The sequence below is a fragment of the Marmota flaviventris genome, chromosome 8 (assembly GCF_047511675.1).
Source record: "Marmota flaviventris isolate mMarFla1 chromosome 8, mMarFla1.hap1, whole genome shotgun sequence".
Classification (NCBI taxonomy): domain Eukaryota; kingdom Metazoa; phylum Chordata; class Mammalia; order Rodentia; family Sciuridae; genus Marmota; species Marmota flaviventris.
This window is the reverse complement of record NC_092505.1, coordinates 26,416,479-26,433,249: the sequence shown is the minus strand read 5'-3', so window position 1 is coordinate 26,433,249 and position 16,771 is coordinate 26,416,479. Positions and strand designations below refer to the sequence as shown.

The 16,771-nt window shown below is 32.6% G+C and overlaps 1 protein-coding gene across 5 annotated transcripts in view; it reads right to left on the bottom strand.

Moving 5' to 3' along the window:
• The window catches only part of Nrip1 (nuclear receptor interacting protein 1), a 156,216-nt gene that overhangs the window by 119,321 nt on the left and 20,124 nt on the right, over positions 1-16,771 (bottom strand). Inside the window, exons 1-2 of one of the 5 annotated variants that reach the window (XR_011708306.1) lie at positions 14,626-14,698; positions 13,354-13,420 (exon numbers count right to left, since the gene is read on the bottom strand). The exons of 3 other annotated variants lie outside the window; for them this stretch is intronic. The gene's annotated coding sequence lies outside the window, so the exon portion shown is untranslated. Of the gene's footprint in view, positions 1-13,353; positions 13,421-14,625; positions 14,699-16,771 lie in introns of those variants that run through there. One more of the 5 variants, XM_071615125.1, reaches the window with a different exon arrangement.

Below are 16,771 nucleotides of genomic sequence, written 5' to 3'. Positions count from 1 at the left end.
GTCTACTCTTTCGTACAAGTATAAAACAAACACCTCTAAGAGGCAACACTCGTGACAGATGTAGTTCTGGGCTACCATGCCATCTCCACCAGTGATCTAAAAAATATACAGGAAAACAGAAAAAAAAATGGGAGGAATCATTAAATAAGCTACATGCTTTTCCATTGCCAAGGAACATTTGTCACTCAGCAAAATAAGCACAGAAGGCATTATCCCATTTGATAGAAGGGAAACAGGCACTAAGCAAGGACCCAAACTAAAGATCCTGGACACAGACTGGACCTTGACTATAAAATTCTGATAGAAATTCTCAGAGAAGTAGAAAACAATCACTTTTCTATTTATACCTAGAAGGAAGTGATTCACACATGAACTTAAAAATATCCAAGTTTGCAATTATATTAGTACTCCTATTGGAAAGTGCCTGGACCTTGGGAATTTCCTTAATTCCCAATCCCCAACCTTGGAAGCCAAACCCCAGGCAAGCCCCTTGTCAACATTATCTACCAAACAACTGAAATTCTAGAATTGTTCTATTTTCACTGACATTTCCTCCTTTATTGAAAAATATTATCATCATTATCATCATCATCATCATCATCTTGGGGCAGTACTGGGAACTGAACCCAGGGATTTTAACCCTGAGCTATATCCCCAGACCTTTTTAAAATTTTTTGCTAATTTGCTGAAGCTGGCATAGAACTTGGCAATCCTCCTGCTTCAGCCTCTAGGCTGCTGGAATCACATTCCTCTGTCACTTCACTGGGCTATATTACCTTCTATATGCAAGTTGGAACAAGAAAGTAAACATGACTACATTTAAGAATGCTGCAAACAGTAACCTCTTGTAGGATTTAACTTAATGAGACTTCACTATCTTTCAGCTAGGTCGTTTTTGGTATAGGTATAGAAAAAACCCAGTCAGTAAACAGGCACATTCAATGAAGAATGCTGCCAACATCTTCAGAGGAACATTATTATTAAAGAGCTGGTCAGTGCCTGCAGATAATGCCCTGAAGCCTAAGAAACCTTTACAACTGCTACTCTTAAACACTCCCAGGACCAAGAACTATTAAATTTATCTAATGATAACTACCCGCTTCTGAGCAGTTACTATGTGCCAAACATAATACTAATAAGCCTTTTATGAGGGAACTATTATTATCCCATTTTATAGATGGGGGAATTGAGTTTAAGCTACTCCAAATCACAAAGCTAGTAAGAGCTGAAGTAGAATTCAAACCCTGGTAACATTTTACTTGGCAACAAAAAACAAAAGCAGCAGGCTCAGCAGTTATTTGAAAGACAAATAACCGACTTTCTCTAGTGCTATGCATATACAATGGTCTCAATTTACATGGTACATAAAAAAAAAAAAAACACTAGATACCAGTATTTGATGAAGCTCATTAGTCTACATTTTCCATCTAAGGAGTTAAAAATATTCTAAAAATATTCACAATTTGTGCCTGTTATTCTGCTACTTTCTAGAATTGTTGGATTTAATGGGTTGTCTTTATTAAAGCATTCTTATACCCCTCGCCTTTAAGCTCAATGTATGACCTCATGAAGATATAAATTTTACAAATATTTAAGTAATAAAAGTTAACGTAAGTTAATATAGAATAAACTACTCTCACAGATTACTTCAATGTTTCTTAAATTAATAAATGGGTAAGTTTAATCTCTCATACAAGTCAATGAAACTGAATGTGTTAGATGTGTTTTGAATCATGACAATAGAAACCCCGTCTATGAAATGAAAATGTTTAAATAACACTGTCATACTTATATCATAGAAATGATATGGCAAAACAATCAGAATGTGATGTTGAAAAATCAAGATACTATTCACTTTTGTTTACTGTTAAACAAATTAGAAGCCTAGGCACTATGTGCTGGAATTACAACATGAAAAAGAAACCCTCAGTGTACATCCATGAGAAACAGACAAAAACAAGGAGACAGAAAATTAAGAAAATAATAGAGGCATTTAAACAAGACACAGAAAGGAAGCTACCTTACATAAAATGATACGGGAAAGCTTCTCCAAGAAATAACATTTAAGATATTTCAATATCTGAAACCCTAACCATAAAAACAAAATAAATTAAGTGAAGAAAACTTCCAATAGAAGGTTTAGCATGTGCAAAAGACATGGGGGATGGTACTTGCCTGTTCTAAGAACTGAAAGATGACTCAGTGGGTAGCAATGAGCCAGGAAGAAAATGGTAAGAAATGAGATTAGAGTAAGCATAAAATGTGAACTCAAATCCGTTTTATGTTACATGTACGTTATTGAACACCAAGGTATACACATAGTACTAAAAAGAAAAAAAAAAACATAATATAAAAATTGATTAATTCTAGATGAATAGTTTTGTTTTTGTTCCTTAGTATTTCCCACACATCCCAAAACTCAGTTGTACAAATATTACAGTGAAGAAAAAAACAGGATTAGAACTTCTAGTCCAGTACTGAATCAAAGTGGTCTAAGTATATTGCATCGTACCCAAATTTTAGGGAGAAATATTCAGTCTTTTACTTATAATTAAGGTAGTAGCTGTAGTTTTTCATTCCCTTCTACACCTAGTTTTGGAATTTATTCATTTGGTTTCATTACAAATGTGCTAGCTCTTGTCCCAATTCTTTTTCTGCATCTACTGGGATGCAGGATCATGTGGTTTTTGTCCTTTATTCTAGCAATAATGTATATTAATAGTTTCCATGTTAAAGCAACCCTTCCCTTCTAAGATATTTGCCTTTACCTAATATCACACTAACAGTGAAAGTCTAATGCTTTCCCCCTAACATCACAAAAAAGACATGGATGTCTGAGGTGAGGCTTACTCAATATAATAAAGCAAAAAATATAAAGACATATAGATTGACAATATCTTGTGGGCTGATACTTTGAAGGAATCTTTAAAAAATAAGAACTTTTAAAATTAATAAGAAGGTTAAGAAAGAAAGGTTGGTTAGATCCAAAACCAAAAAAACTCAACAGCATTTCATGTATATGTTAGCAACAGAAATGGATTTTATTCACTTACAATAATAGCAAACAAAACAAAACAAAACAAAAAAACACCTGAAGTTTAACAAATGTGCAAAACTCATACACTCTAAAGTACAAGATAGCTAGGAATAGTGGCACACTCGACTCCAGAGGCTGAGACAGAAAAAAACACAAATTTGAGGCCAGCCTGGGCAACTTCACAAGACCCTGTCTCAAGGTGAAAAATAAACATGGCAAGGGATGGTCAATTTTTCCCAAATTCATCTATCAAAATCCATCATAATTGTTTTAAGCCAGGCCTGGTACTGTATGCCTATAATCCCACTACTCTCCAGGCTGGAGCAGGAGGACTGCCAAGTTTGAGGCCAGCCTGCACTCTTTAGGGATACTCCATCTGACAATAAGAGGGGCTGGGAATATAACTCAGTGGTACAGCACTTGCCTAGCAGGCGTGAGCTCAGCCCTACGTTCTCCCCAGAACAGAAGGGGGAAAGATTAAGGTCAAAACTTACTATAAAGCTATGGAGAAACCAAAATCATGTAATACTGACATAAAGATAGAAAAATAGATAATGCTACAGAATAATCCCCATAAAAAACTCTCACATTCATGGTCATTTTATTTTTGACAAATGTACCATAGCAATTCAATGGAAAAAGAACGGTCTTTCTAATAAATGGTGCTGAATAGTTGAATATCCACATGCAAAAGTAAATAAATGATTAAGTGTAAACCTTTATTTCACAAATGTAGTTACAAAAATAACAACATTTGTTTGGATCATAATCTGAAGCAACAAACTTAAAAACTGAAATAACTCAAAAACAACAAAGCTTCTATAACAAACAGAAAATCTGTGAACTAAAGTTAGGAACAACAACAACAAAAAGTTAGGAACAAATCCTTAAATATAACAGGAGCACAAGCCATAAAAAAGAGAAAAATTGAACTTTATCAAAATCTTCAAAAGATATCCATTAAATGAAAAGTAAGCTCCAGAATGGGAGAAAATATTGTAACTCATATACATATAATCCTTACAAGTCAAGAATAAATTAACCACTTTTTAAAAAATGGGCTGAGAATTTAAGAGATATTATATGAATGTCGAGTCAACACATTAAAAAAAGAGAGAGAGATGGATGTTCATCATCATTACCAGTTAAGAAAAATACAAATAAGTTCTCACTGAAATTTCACTACGAATCCACTATAAGTTATAATTTTTAAAAAATGTTGAGGAGGACAGGGAGAAAATAAAACCCTCCTAAATATTGGTGTGTACATAAAATGGCATAGCCACTTTGGAAAACAGTTAGGCAATTATATTTATATATATATATATATATATATATACACATACATACATATATACACACACATATATATGTATATAATATGTATAATAAAATATATCTTTATATATGAGTGTGTGATATATATTATATACATATATTATATATACTATTATATACATATATAATATATATCACACACACACATATAATGACCCAACAATTTCACACATGGATAGCTAAACAAGAGAAATAAAAACATTCCCCAAACTTATATGCAGACAGTGATATCTCCATCAATCACAATAGCCAAAATTGTAAACAAACCAAATACCCACCAACTAGTAAAAGAACATAAAGTGGTAGCCAAATAAAGGTATTGTGTCCATCTACAACTAAAAAACAAGTAAACAAAAAACAAATGGAATAAACTATTCATAAAAACAAACTCAAATATCAGAAACATAATATTCAGTGAAAGAAGCTAAATAACAAAGCATTTCAATATTGTATGATTCCATTTATATATAAAATATCTAGAAAAGCTAAAGTGCAGGATAAAGCAGATCACTTCCAGGATCTGCAGGAGATGGGAGCAGACCTTGTGAATGAGTATGAAGGAACTCTTTTATTTATTTATGTGTATCTTTAGTTTTAGGTGAACACATTATTATGTTTTTAATATGATGCTGAAGATCAAACCCAGTGCCTCATGCGTGCTAGGTGAGCACTCTACCACTGAGCCACAACCCCAGCCCCTGAAAGAACTCTTTAAAATGACCAAAATGTTCTAAACCTGGACTGTGACAATGGTTGCACACTTGAATCTTCACCTCTTTCATATACTGTTGGTAGAATGTACTACATTGGTACAGCTGCTACAGAAAACAGCTGAGCGGTTTTTAAAAAATAACACAGAATCATTGTATTGCATTTCAATCCTAAAGTATATATGGTAGGGAAATGAAAATTTATGTCACATAAAAACTCATATGCTCATAATAATCAAAAGGTGCAAACATGTATCTATCAATTGATGAGAAAACAAAGTGAGATAAATTCACACAACAAAGTGTTATTTGGCCATAAAAAGCAAAGAAGTACTGATACATGCTACAACAGATGAATCCTATTATGCTGAATGAAATCAGTTACCAATAACCATCCATGTATTGCATTATTTGATTTACTTGGAACACACAGAACAGGCAAATAAACACAGATAGATCAGTGGTTGCCCAGAACTGGGATGGGGAAGGATGGGAATGGGGACTGATGGCTAATGGGCACAGGGTTCCTTCTAAGGATCAAGACACTGTGAAAGTTAGATGATGGTGCTGGTTGCATATAAAAGCCAGAAATGATGAACTAAACAGTTTAAATGGATGAATTTTATGACATATGAATTATATATCAATAAACTTTAAAAAGAAGACAATTCACCTGATATTTATTAAAACATTTATTAAAAAGGTTTGGGCTGGGGTTGTGGCTCAGTGGTAGAGCACTTGCCTAGCATGCGTGAGGCACTGGGTTCAATCCCTAGCACCACATAAAAATAAAATAAAGATGTTGTGTCCACCGAAAGCTAAAAAAATAAATAAAATAAATAAAAATAAAAATAAAAAAGTAATTTGTAGAGTAAAAAACTGGAGTTCTGATTTTACTTATTTGTTTTTGAGCTTGTTTCACATTTATCAATAGTTTATGAAGTATTCAATTAATTGCAGCTAAATAACTTTTTAAAAAGTAAAGCATTTTTAATATACCATTAACAAACATAATAACATTTAAAAATTCAACATTAAAACATACTAAGGAACAAAAGTAACAAAATATGTAAATATTACATGTTCTATATGAAGAAAATGTATTGGAAAATGTTAGCAAAGGATCCTAAACAATCTATTTAAATGGAATGACATGCCATTCTTATGACAAATATTTGATAAAATAAAAAGACAACATCATTACCCTACGAACACGTGTGACTGCTCATATGGTGTGACACTACATCGTGTACAACCACAGAAATTCAAAGTTGTACTGCAATTGTGTACAATGAATCAAAAATGCATTCTGCTGTCATATAATCTAATTTAAATAAAGTAATAAAAAACAAAAGGACAATATTCCCAAATTGAAACACTACATTTAGAGTTATACCAATCAAAATTCAAGACGATCTATAAGCTGATTCTAAAACATCCATGGAGCAGCAAAAGCCCATTACAGAGATAGCATCCAAGCACAACAAGAATATATCAGGGCAAGGTTTTCTTAGGACATAAAAGGGCTAATTTTAAAGCAAGAGATTAATAAATTCAAATGCATTAATATGGAAAACTTCCATTCATCAACAAGAAAAATGAAAAGATGATTTACAACACCACAATACAAGTAGCCATTCCCCCAAAACCCTTAATATTCAGAATATATGTATGTATGTGTGTACTCTATAACATTTTATTGAAAAGCAGATAAAATGCACAAAAGGTCACTCTAAAAGAGGTGTCAGACTCAAGCAGCATGAAGCAGGTGTTCATGGTGGAAGAGATGGTATGGTACAGGGTTTGGAGATCAAGCCCTCTAATTTTTAAATTCTGTACTGTATTTGTAATTTTTCTGTATGTGCTGTTTTAAATTTTTAAAAATATAAAACTACATATTTGCATGCACAGTACTTAATGAACAGTTTTTAGGACATAACAGATAAAATACACGAACAAGCATTTCATAAAAGAATAATGCCAGTGGTGAAAAAAAAACACATGAAAAAATGTTTGACTTTATTATTAATCACCCTGTAACAAATTAAGTATCATAAAAAGATGCCATTTGGGACCATTAAATTGAGAAATATTTGAAATATCAAATAGGAGCTTCTGATATATTACTAATAAAATGTAAATAAGTTCAATGATTTTGGAAAACAATTTAGCATTATGTCATATAATTGAATATGTTCTACACTTTTCTTGGGTATATATCCTACAGTCTTGCACATGTGAAGCAGAACACATGAAATAATGCTGACTTAATGTATGTATAAATATATATATATATATATATACATATATGAATGTAAGTACATCGTGTATATATGTATAATAAATGAATCAATACAGATAATCAAAAACAAAACAACAAACAAAAGCACAACAACAAAATATATGTCCATTAAAACAAGAATAAATAAATGCACAATGAAATATTATCCAGCAATTAAAATAAATTAACTGTAACCATACAGCAAAAAGAAAAAAAATAATAATTTTTAAACCAACATGAATGAAAAAGCAAATCTTGGGAGACTATATACAGAATACTACCATTTTCACAAAACTTAAAAGCACAAAATTAAATAATGTTACTCAAATATACACGTGAAAGAAAAAAAAGTATTATTAAGAAAATAAGTGACTAACATAAACTTTAAGAAAGTGGTCAGACTGGTGAGGGCAGCAGGTTCAAACAAACTCGAAAGAAAAGTCACAATTTGATGCAATATTAGTGAAGTTCTGATTCTGTGTTTACTGTTGGTTCTTAGGGGGTCAATTTAATATTGGGCTTCACAATTTAAATACAGGTTGAGCATCCTTAATCTGAAAATTTGAAATCTTAAAGACTCCGAAATCTGCAACTTTTTGAGCATTGACATGATGCTTAAAAAGTTTCAGATTTTGGATTTCTAGATTAGGAATGCTCAATTGGGTAATGTTTATGCAAATAGTCCAAAATGCAAGAAACTCCAAAATCTAAAGATTCATAGAGGTGACACTCAAGTATATTCTTGTTTACACTAAGAGTTACATAATAATAATAATGATAATAGGAGCTTTACTTGGTAAGAATCTTGTTTAGGTAAGCATCTCAGCAATTTTCATATATGAACAAATGCTAACTGCTAGGCAATACATTTTCTTCATTTTCCTTTTTTAAAATAAGAAACAAAGGAGAACACATACAGACATATACTCAAAATAAGCTGAAAGTAGACTTGCAGATAAAAACTTATATAGCTTGTTAGAAGAATGAGGATTCATTATATACTATCATTTTGGCCTGAAAACTAACGCCAATGCTTGCTTACTTTTCTTGCCAACAAATTTTAGAATGGTCTCATGGGAAATGGGTCATTTCATAAAAACCCCTTAAGGTGAGAAACAGGTATGCTAGAGTAATTCAATATGCTTCAGATTCTTAATGAACTGCATTTATTCTATAAATCTAAACAGGCTTTTCTTCCTAGCTGAGCAAACAGGCCAGTAATCATAAACTAACCATGACTGGCCAAAGTGTGATGAGAAATGCCTAATCATCTTGAGCAGTTTCCTTTTATTATATTCAATAAATATAATCTCTTATATTTATTATATACTACTTTTGTCTCAAAAAACAATTACAATTCAATTTTACCAACAACCCTGCTTTATAGGTAGTGGACATATTATTAAGCAATAATTACTGAATACAGAACAATTATCTTTAAAAATTAAAAATAGCTAGAAATGCTAATGATATTCTATATCTACTTTCCATTTAAGTATTTCATGAGTAACTAGCACGTGAAAGGTACTTTACACACAGATTGAAAATCTTAGCTGTATGCTGCATTCTTATCAAATGTAAAGAAGTACAATAATCTGGTTAAAACTTCTTATTTAAAAAGAAAGGTCAGAGAAAAGCAATTCCTCTTGATAAACACACATAAAAATGTTGAATTGATTTTGTTGGCTTGGATTCCTATTTAATGATATGCATGAATGCTATAATATGCTGCAAAATATTAGAAAGCTAGGTGAGGTAGATCATCTAGTTGGCAGTTGCATGCATCCTTTAGAAGGGTGACAGCAACATGCCATAGTGAAGACAAACATAAAATGAAGTCCATACCATTGGTTTTATGGTGTATTTATTTACTATATTTTTATAAGCTTTAAGACTTCAGAATTGAGGGATTAATTCATAGAATAAATATATTCAATATGCAATTTTAAGACTAGAATAAAATAACCACTAAATATATATTCAGCATAAATGCTTTTTTGAACACTTTAAAATCACTTTCAGTATTTCCCCTATTTGTTAAATGGAATACAAAATACTCAATCCGTGTAACACTTAATCTATTTTCTATTCTCATTATTATTCTTTTAATTTGTATTCTATTAAAAGTCATTTTCTATCATTAATGGTCATTGTCATACTTTTTGAAAATAAGTAGTTCTATCATCAAAAATACTTCATATAAACAAATATTTCTTTGATACTTTCATTTGGATGTCTAAAGCATCTCAAATGTAGCCTATCAACAACTGAGTCCCTGTTTATTCTAATCTCAGATTGTATCAACTCCAGTCTTCCTTTCAGGCCAAAAACCTGACTGCCACACCCCATATCCAATTTGACAGCAAATTCTCAGGGCTTTTTCTAAAAATATCGGGAATCCAACTATTTCTTACTGCCTCTATTCATGTCATCTTCATCTTTCCTGGATTATTAAAATAGCCTCCTAATTGGTTTTCTTCGTTCTATGTTTAATGCCCCATTGATCTATTTAATACAACTGCCACAGGGGTTCTTTTTGGGTTCTCTTCTGCTCAAAACTGTCTAGTGGCATCCTAAACCCTCTAACCTTATCTCCTATGGCTCTTTCGTACTCATCCCCCACCAGCCACAGGGATCTCAAATACTTCCTTTTCTCAAACATCTACATCACTATCTCCCATACCAACTCAGTTTTCACTTCTGGGTGAAGCTTTCTCTGAACACAATCTAAAATTTCATGACCCCTACCACAGATTTTCCATACCACCTTCTCTGTTTCCATTTTCATTAGCACTCATTAATAAGACACCATAAAAGTGAACTGCTTTATTGTATCTATCTCACCAATAAAATTAAGCTTCCAGGAGGGCAGCAATGCTTCCTCTATCACTCTTTTACTCAGTATTTTATTCCCAGGGCCTTGAAGAATAACTGGAATACAGCAGGCACTCCATTCATGACTACATTTCATGGTCTCACAAGAGAGTTTGCAGCAATTAACAAAGCTATGTGAAGACACTGTGGTGGCCTCCTCAAAGACACACTTTTTCAGCCCTTTTCTTATTTGCTGGCAGAACATTCACTCTTCTCCCTCAGGAGGTGAATCCTGATTAGGTCAAATTACTCATTTTGACCAATTATGTTTACTCTAACCATAAGGGGCTTAGGCATGGGTATATGACATAATTTTGTTGAGTGAAGTTTACTGGGAAATGTTTTCCTCACTTAAAAAAAACAGCATGGTAAAATGCCCACCTTGCAACAATGAAGAGTGCCACTGTCAAGCAAAGGACAAGGGAAAATGTCACGTGGGTCAGTCCTGATAACACTATTATGACAATTAATTAACTGTTTGTACTCTAAACTTTCTGGTAGGTAAGATGATACATTACTTACTATTTAAGTATCATCTTTTATTACTTATATTTTAATTAACATATAAATACTGTTCAACCATTCTGTTTCCTTTAATGTGTTATGTCAAACTAAACTGAAGGTGGATTCATTCACCTGATGGAAGTCAGGTGCTTCTACCTTGCCCACCACTTTTTTTTTATGCTGTATGCCTATAGAATATGTCATATCACAATAAAAACAAGGTATTTTGAGCTATTTTCTAACAGTAATAATGTTATGAACAGTGTGGCTGTTCTTAATGGAAGAAGTGAAATATATGACCAAAGCAAATGCAGCCAAGTGTAGAAGTTTAAAATAATTTAAACAGTAAAACCATGTTCCAAACCACTATGTGCCTAGCAATGCTCTGCAGAATGATAAATACTTATCCAAAAAAAGAAAAAAAGAAGGGAGGAAGAAGGGAGAAAGAATGCTGGATGGTAAAGGGGAGGAAGGGGGTATAAGACTAATAAACTCAGGGGATGATGAATTAAACAAAGGTAATTATGTTCCCTTTGTGTGTGTATACACTCCAGAAGGCAGTTAGGGGATACCATTCACTTGAGACATTCTCCTTCAACTCTGAAGCAATCCTAGTCCTAGTGAGTCAGTGATGGTTTGAGTCAAAGGGTTTTGATTTTTAACTCAAACTACTAGTAACAAAGTCAAAACTGTAAATGTCTAAAACTGTAACTCTTCAAGTTCCCAGTATAACTTAACACGATATAATGCCTTTTCATGAATGTCCAACAAATTTGAAAATTCTTATAAATTTATTAATGAAATGTTCCTATCATCGAATAACATATTCTAGAAATAATAGGACAAAAATAAAGAATATTAAAAATTTTAACTACAGAATACACTTAATATCTGTAATATATGGTAAATAATTATCAATGTTTATTTGCTATTATTTTCTAAAAATTATTTGGATGAATTATGGCTCTGAAAAAAACTTACTAAAAGGAGATTTTTACATCACATATATTTTTGGACATTCTGTGGCTTTACAGTGTTAATACAGGCTTAACTTATACATCTTCTGTGCCTTCTGCACAGGAAGATTTTCCTTTGAAATTTTACATAGTCTCCAACAGTAAGTGAAAGCAATAAAAATTATTCTGTTGGTAAAACTTCAAACACAGTCATTGGATCAATTTACCTGAGAGGATACCTGATCATCTTAAGGTTGACTATATACTGATCTCAAGTGTAAGCCTTACCTTCTCCTGGTCCTTACCTCCTCCTTGCTTCTTCTTTGGGGTTCTACAAATACAGGAAATAAGGCAGAAGCACAGAAGATGTATAAGTTAAGCCTGTATTAACAGTGTAAAGCCACAGAATGTCCAAAAATATATGTGATTTAAAAATCTTTTTTTATAACATATAAGTTGGTCTCTGTGACTGCTAGAAATTCAGAAACGGGTCACAGGGAAAGCTGAAAAATTAAACTGAACATCTCTGAATTTCCTTCTCTTAATGTAAACCAACTGAATAAGCACTACTCATTTTTTTTTTAAAAAAAAAAGTATTTAATTCCAACATTTTATCAGTAACCATGACATCAAAAAATAATAATAATAACTACATTCCCCCCGAAAACAGTCAAAGCTATGCATGTGTAAGACATGAGAATAACAAAAATAATTAAAAACTACTGCATACTATGGGCCAGAAACTTCACAAACAATCCTATGAAGTTGTCCCCATTTTACGGAGGAGAACCCTTAGAGAGGTAAAGTGACTTGCCTATTATCAATAATAAATAAGTGGAAGTGTTAAGATCACACCTTAACTGTCTGGTCTGTTCAAAACCACCACACCACAATGTCTCAGTCCTTGTCAACTTTAGTCCACTTACACATAACATTGCTTTGACTCAAATGTGGTGTCCTAAAAACTAAGTGGCCTCAAATATACTTCTGTACCCTAATGATGATGCAACATGGAATATAAGTTTTAAAACAACTACACGGTAGGTTATTTGCAGTTTTTATAATTAGCTTTTATAAAGTAGATGCAAATAAATACCAGTTATTAATATTAGTACTAAGTCAAACATTATCACATTAAGTCATTATATATATAAATCAGATAGTAATCAATTTCACAGATGAGGCTCAGAGAAGTTGAGTAATTTGCAGGTAGATCTGGGATTCAAATTCAGGTCATTGTGTTTTTTGTTGTTTTTTTTAAACACGTTCCACAAACACTACCCAATAAAGCCTTCACAGTGTCACACCAATTGCTTTGGTAATCAGATTCCTGATCATTTCATGAGAAATGGACAGTCTCTTTATAAATCATTGGTCAGATATTCCGTGCCTAGGGCTATTCTAAAGACACAAATATAATTATAAGTCCTTGCTGACCTCACTAGACTCTCTAAATAAAGATATATATTTCTAGGGTAGTCTAGCCTCTGGCAGTTTCTAGTGCCAAATTCACCAAATACATAACTTTTGTTACTACTAGGGCATAAACACTGTGAATTTTCCTTACTGGAAAACCTTTTGAAAACCTTTTGCAGGAAAATCTTCAGGACATTTTAAGTATCAAAAAGCTGAGGAAATGTTGATGCTTCAAAATAAATCTTGACCCAGCAAGAACCGGCACTGGGCATTTTATTTTCTTGCAGTCAGCAAAACTTCAAACCTATAAAAATTCAAATAGTAGTTAAGGGCATGCATTTTGAAGTAGTTCCATATGTGTTGAGTCACTTCCAAACTTACTCTTAATATTAAAAACTTTTAAAACCTCAATATGTGGGTAGAAATCACTTTTATAACCTATTAACTGCCATACAATGAGAGGTAAAATGAGTCTGTGTGATATTTTACAAATTATTTTCCCTGAAAACAGTTTACCCTGGGGGAAAGAATGAATAGTATTACTGACCCTGATGCACCCCCTTGCTTGGTAGTGCAAACAAACTCAGAAATTATTGTTCCTGACCCTGTACTGATCTAGATCTTTGTAAAAATACAATGAAAACCAGTTTAATCACCCAACAAACATAACGTGCAAGTAGACAGGAGGAGAGAAGAGTTGGAGGAAGTGGAGAATTGGGTCAGTAGGTGGCAGATCATAACTGGTTCAAACCTGAATTTGAAAGCATGGACAAGGGGTTTGTGAAAATTCTTAAAAGCAGAGGCAAAGAAAGAAAAACAGAAAATGAGTGGAAGAAAAAGTCCTAACTTACAGAAGATTATGCTACTGAGTTTAAAAACTTATTTTGATTCTTTTAAAAATGCATTCAAATTAGCAATATTGTCATTAACACATTATCTAAGAGTACCATGATAATAATATACTTTGGGTATTTCCTTATTTTTTTTAGCATAATATTCCTAAGACGTATGCTGTGCGCTATTTTACAGATCAGGAAACTGAAGCCTAGGTTAAATGATTTGGTAACAGTCTATATGGAGATCCAGGGCTCAAATAATCTTAGTATTCTCATGTCAGCATTTTGCATAAACTGTATTAAACTGTGGCTATCATTGTGGCTACTTTTAGTGTCTACACAAGAAGTTAAAGACTGAAACAGTCTAGTCTGCCCTCTAATCTGTGAGTTTTGCATTTGAAGATTAACCATCCCTGAATCAAAAATATTTGAGAAAAAAAGTGTATGTTCTGAACATTATTCTAGTCATTATTCCTAAACAATAGAGTGTAACAACTATTTAACAAAGCATTTACATAGGTATTATAAGAAATCTAAAGATGAATTAGAATATAAGGAATCACATAAGTCATATGCAAATACTATGCCATTTTATATGAGGAATTTGAGTATCTGAAATTCTAAAGAAGGGACACTCTTGGATAATGAGGGGTGACTCACTAACTCCCTTTACCTGAAGCTTTGGTTTCCATGGATCCAGTTTCCTGAGGTCAACTGAAGTCCAAAAATATTACATGGAAAGTTCTAGAAATAAATAATTTATGTTTTAAATTGCATGTCATTGTATGTAGCATGATGAAATCTCAATCTATCTCACTCCGTTGCATGTGAGATGTGAACCATCCCCTCTTCCAGAGTATCCACTCTGTATGTACCAGCTGCTCATTAGTCATGCAGTTGCCCTCTCATTTATCAGATCAGTTACTAAATATCACAGTACCTGTATTCAAGTAATGATTATTTTACTTATTAGCAGCCCCAAAGTGCAAGCAATTTGTATATGTCAAAGAAACCATAAAGTAATTCTTTTTAAGTGACAAAGAAAAAGTTCTCTACTTAATAAGGAAGAAAACAATCATATGCTGAGGTTGCTAAGAAGCATAGTAAGAACAGATTTTTTTATCCATGAAATCATGAAGAAGGAAAAAGAAATTCATGCCAGGTTTGCTATGGCACCTCAAGCTGTAAAAATTATGGCCACAGTGCGTGAGAACTGCTTAGTTAAGATAAAGGCATTTAATTTGTATATGTTAGGAAAAAAAAAAAATCCCAAGATATACATAGATCAGTTTCAGGTATGCACTGGGGCAGAGGCGGGGATTTGAAATATATTCCCGGTGGAGACTATTGTATTCATTTCATAAGTTATGCTATAAAAGAAAGTCAGCATGCTGATTTTAAAACCTTTCGGTAAAAAGTGAGAAGTGGGATAGCTGGGCCAAATGGTGGTTCCATTCCAAGTTTTCTGAGGAATCTCCATACTGCTTTCTATAATGGTTGCACCAATTTGCAGTCCCACTAGCTATGTATTAGTGTATCTTTTTTCCCACATTCTCACCAACATTTATTATTTGTAACTTGATAACAGCCATTCTGATTGGGGTGAGATGAAATCTTAGAGCATATTACAGTGACATAGCCACATCAATTTTTAAAAAAATATTTTTAATTATAGATGAACACAATACCTTTATTTATTTTTACGTGGTGTTGAGGAACCCAGTGCTTCCACATGTGCTAGGCAAGCACTCTAACACTGAGCCAGAACCCCAGCCTCACATCAATGTTTACAAGCAGCTCAACTGACAATAGCTAAACTATGGAACCAACCTAGGTGCCCTTCAACAGATGAACAAATTAAAAAGTATATATATGTATATGTATATATATATATATATATATATACACACACACACACACATATACATATATATGTATATATAAAACTTATATATGTATATATAAATTATATAATATAAATAAATGGAATATATAAATGGCATATTACTTAGCCTTAAAGAAGAATGAAATTATGGCATTTGCCAGTAAACGGATGAGCTGGAGAATATCATGCTAAGTGAAATAAGCTAATCCCCAAAAACCCAAAGTCCAAATGTTTTCTCCGATATGCAGATGCTAATTCACAATAAGGAAGGGGGAGCTAGGGAAGAATAGAGTTACATTAGATTAGACAGAGGAGAGTTGGGGGATGGGTAGGAGGGACAGTAGAATGAAACAGACATTACTACCTTATGTACATAAGCTGCATGACCAATGTAATTCTACAACATGTATTATCAGAAAAAATGAGAAATTATACTCCGTTTATGTTTATCAAAGTGCATAAATGTATTCCATCAAGTATAACTAATTAGAAGAAATTTTTAAAATTTAGAAAGAAAGTACAAAATTACATTCTTGATTTGCAGAAGAAGAAGAAGAAGAAGAAGAAGAAGAAGAAGAAGAAGAAGAAGAAGAAGAAGAAAGTTAGCAGGATACCTCCATTTCACAATAGCCAAGGTAAGAAGAGGTTACACTATTTAAAGGCTTAAAACCTAGAAAAATAGCATTGTGTGGTCACCAGACTAAGTTTAAATTATACGTGACTTTCTAAGAAATGCTGTAAGATGCTTTTTATCCTTAGTAGAAATGTATAGGAATACTGAAATAAAATGATAACTGAAACTTACATACAGTTAAGAGTATCTATTTGACTACATAAAGTTACATACAGTTCAATAAAAGTTTTTTTTAAAGTATTTTTACAGGGTCTTACACATTATATTTCCAAAAGAATTACTTAAAGACAAGAGAATTTG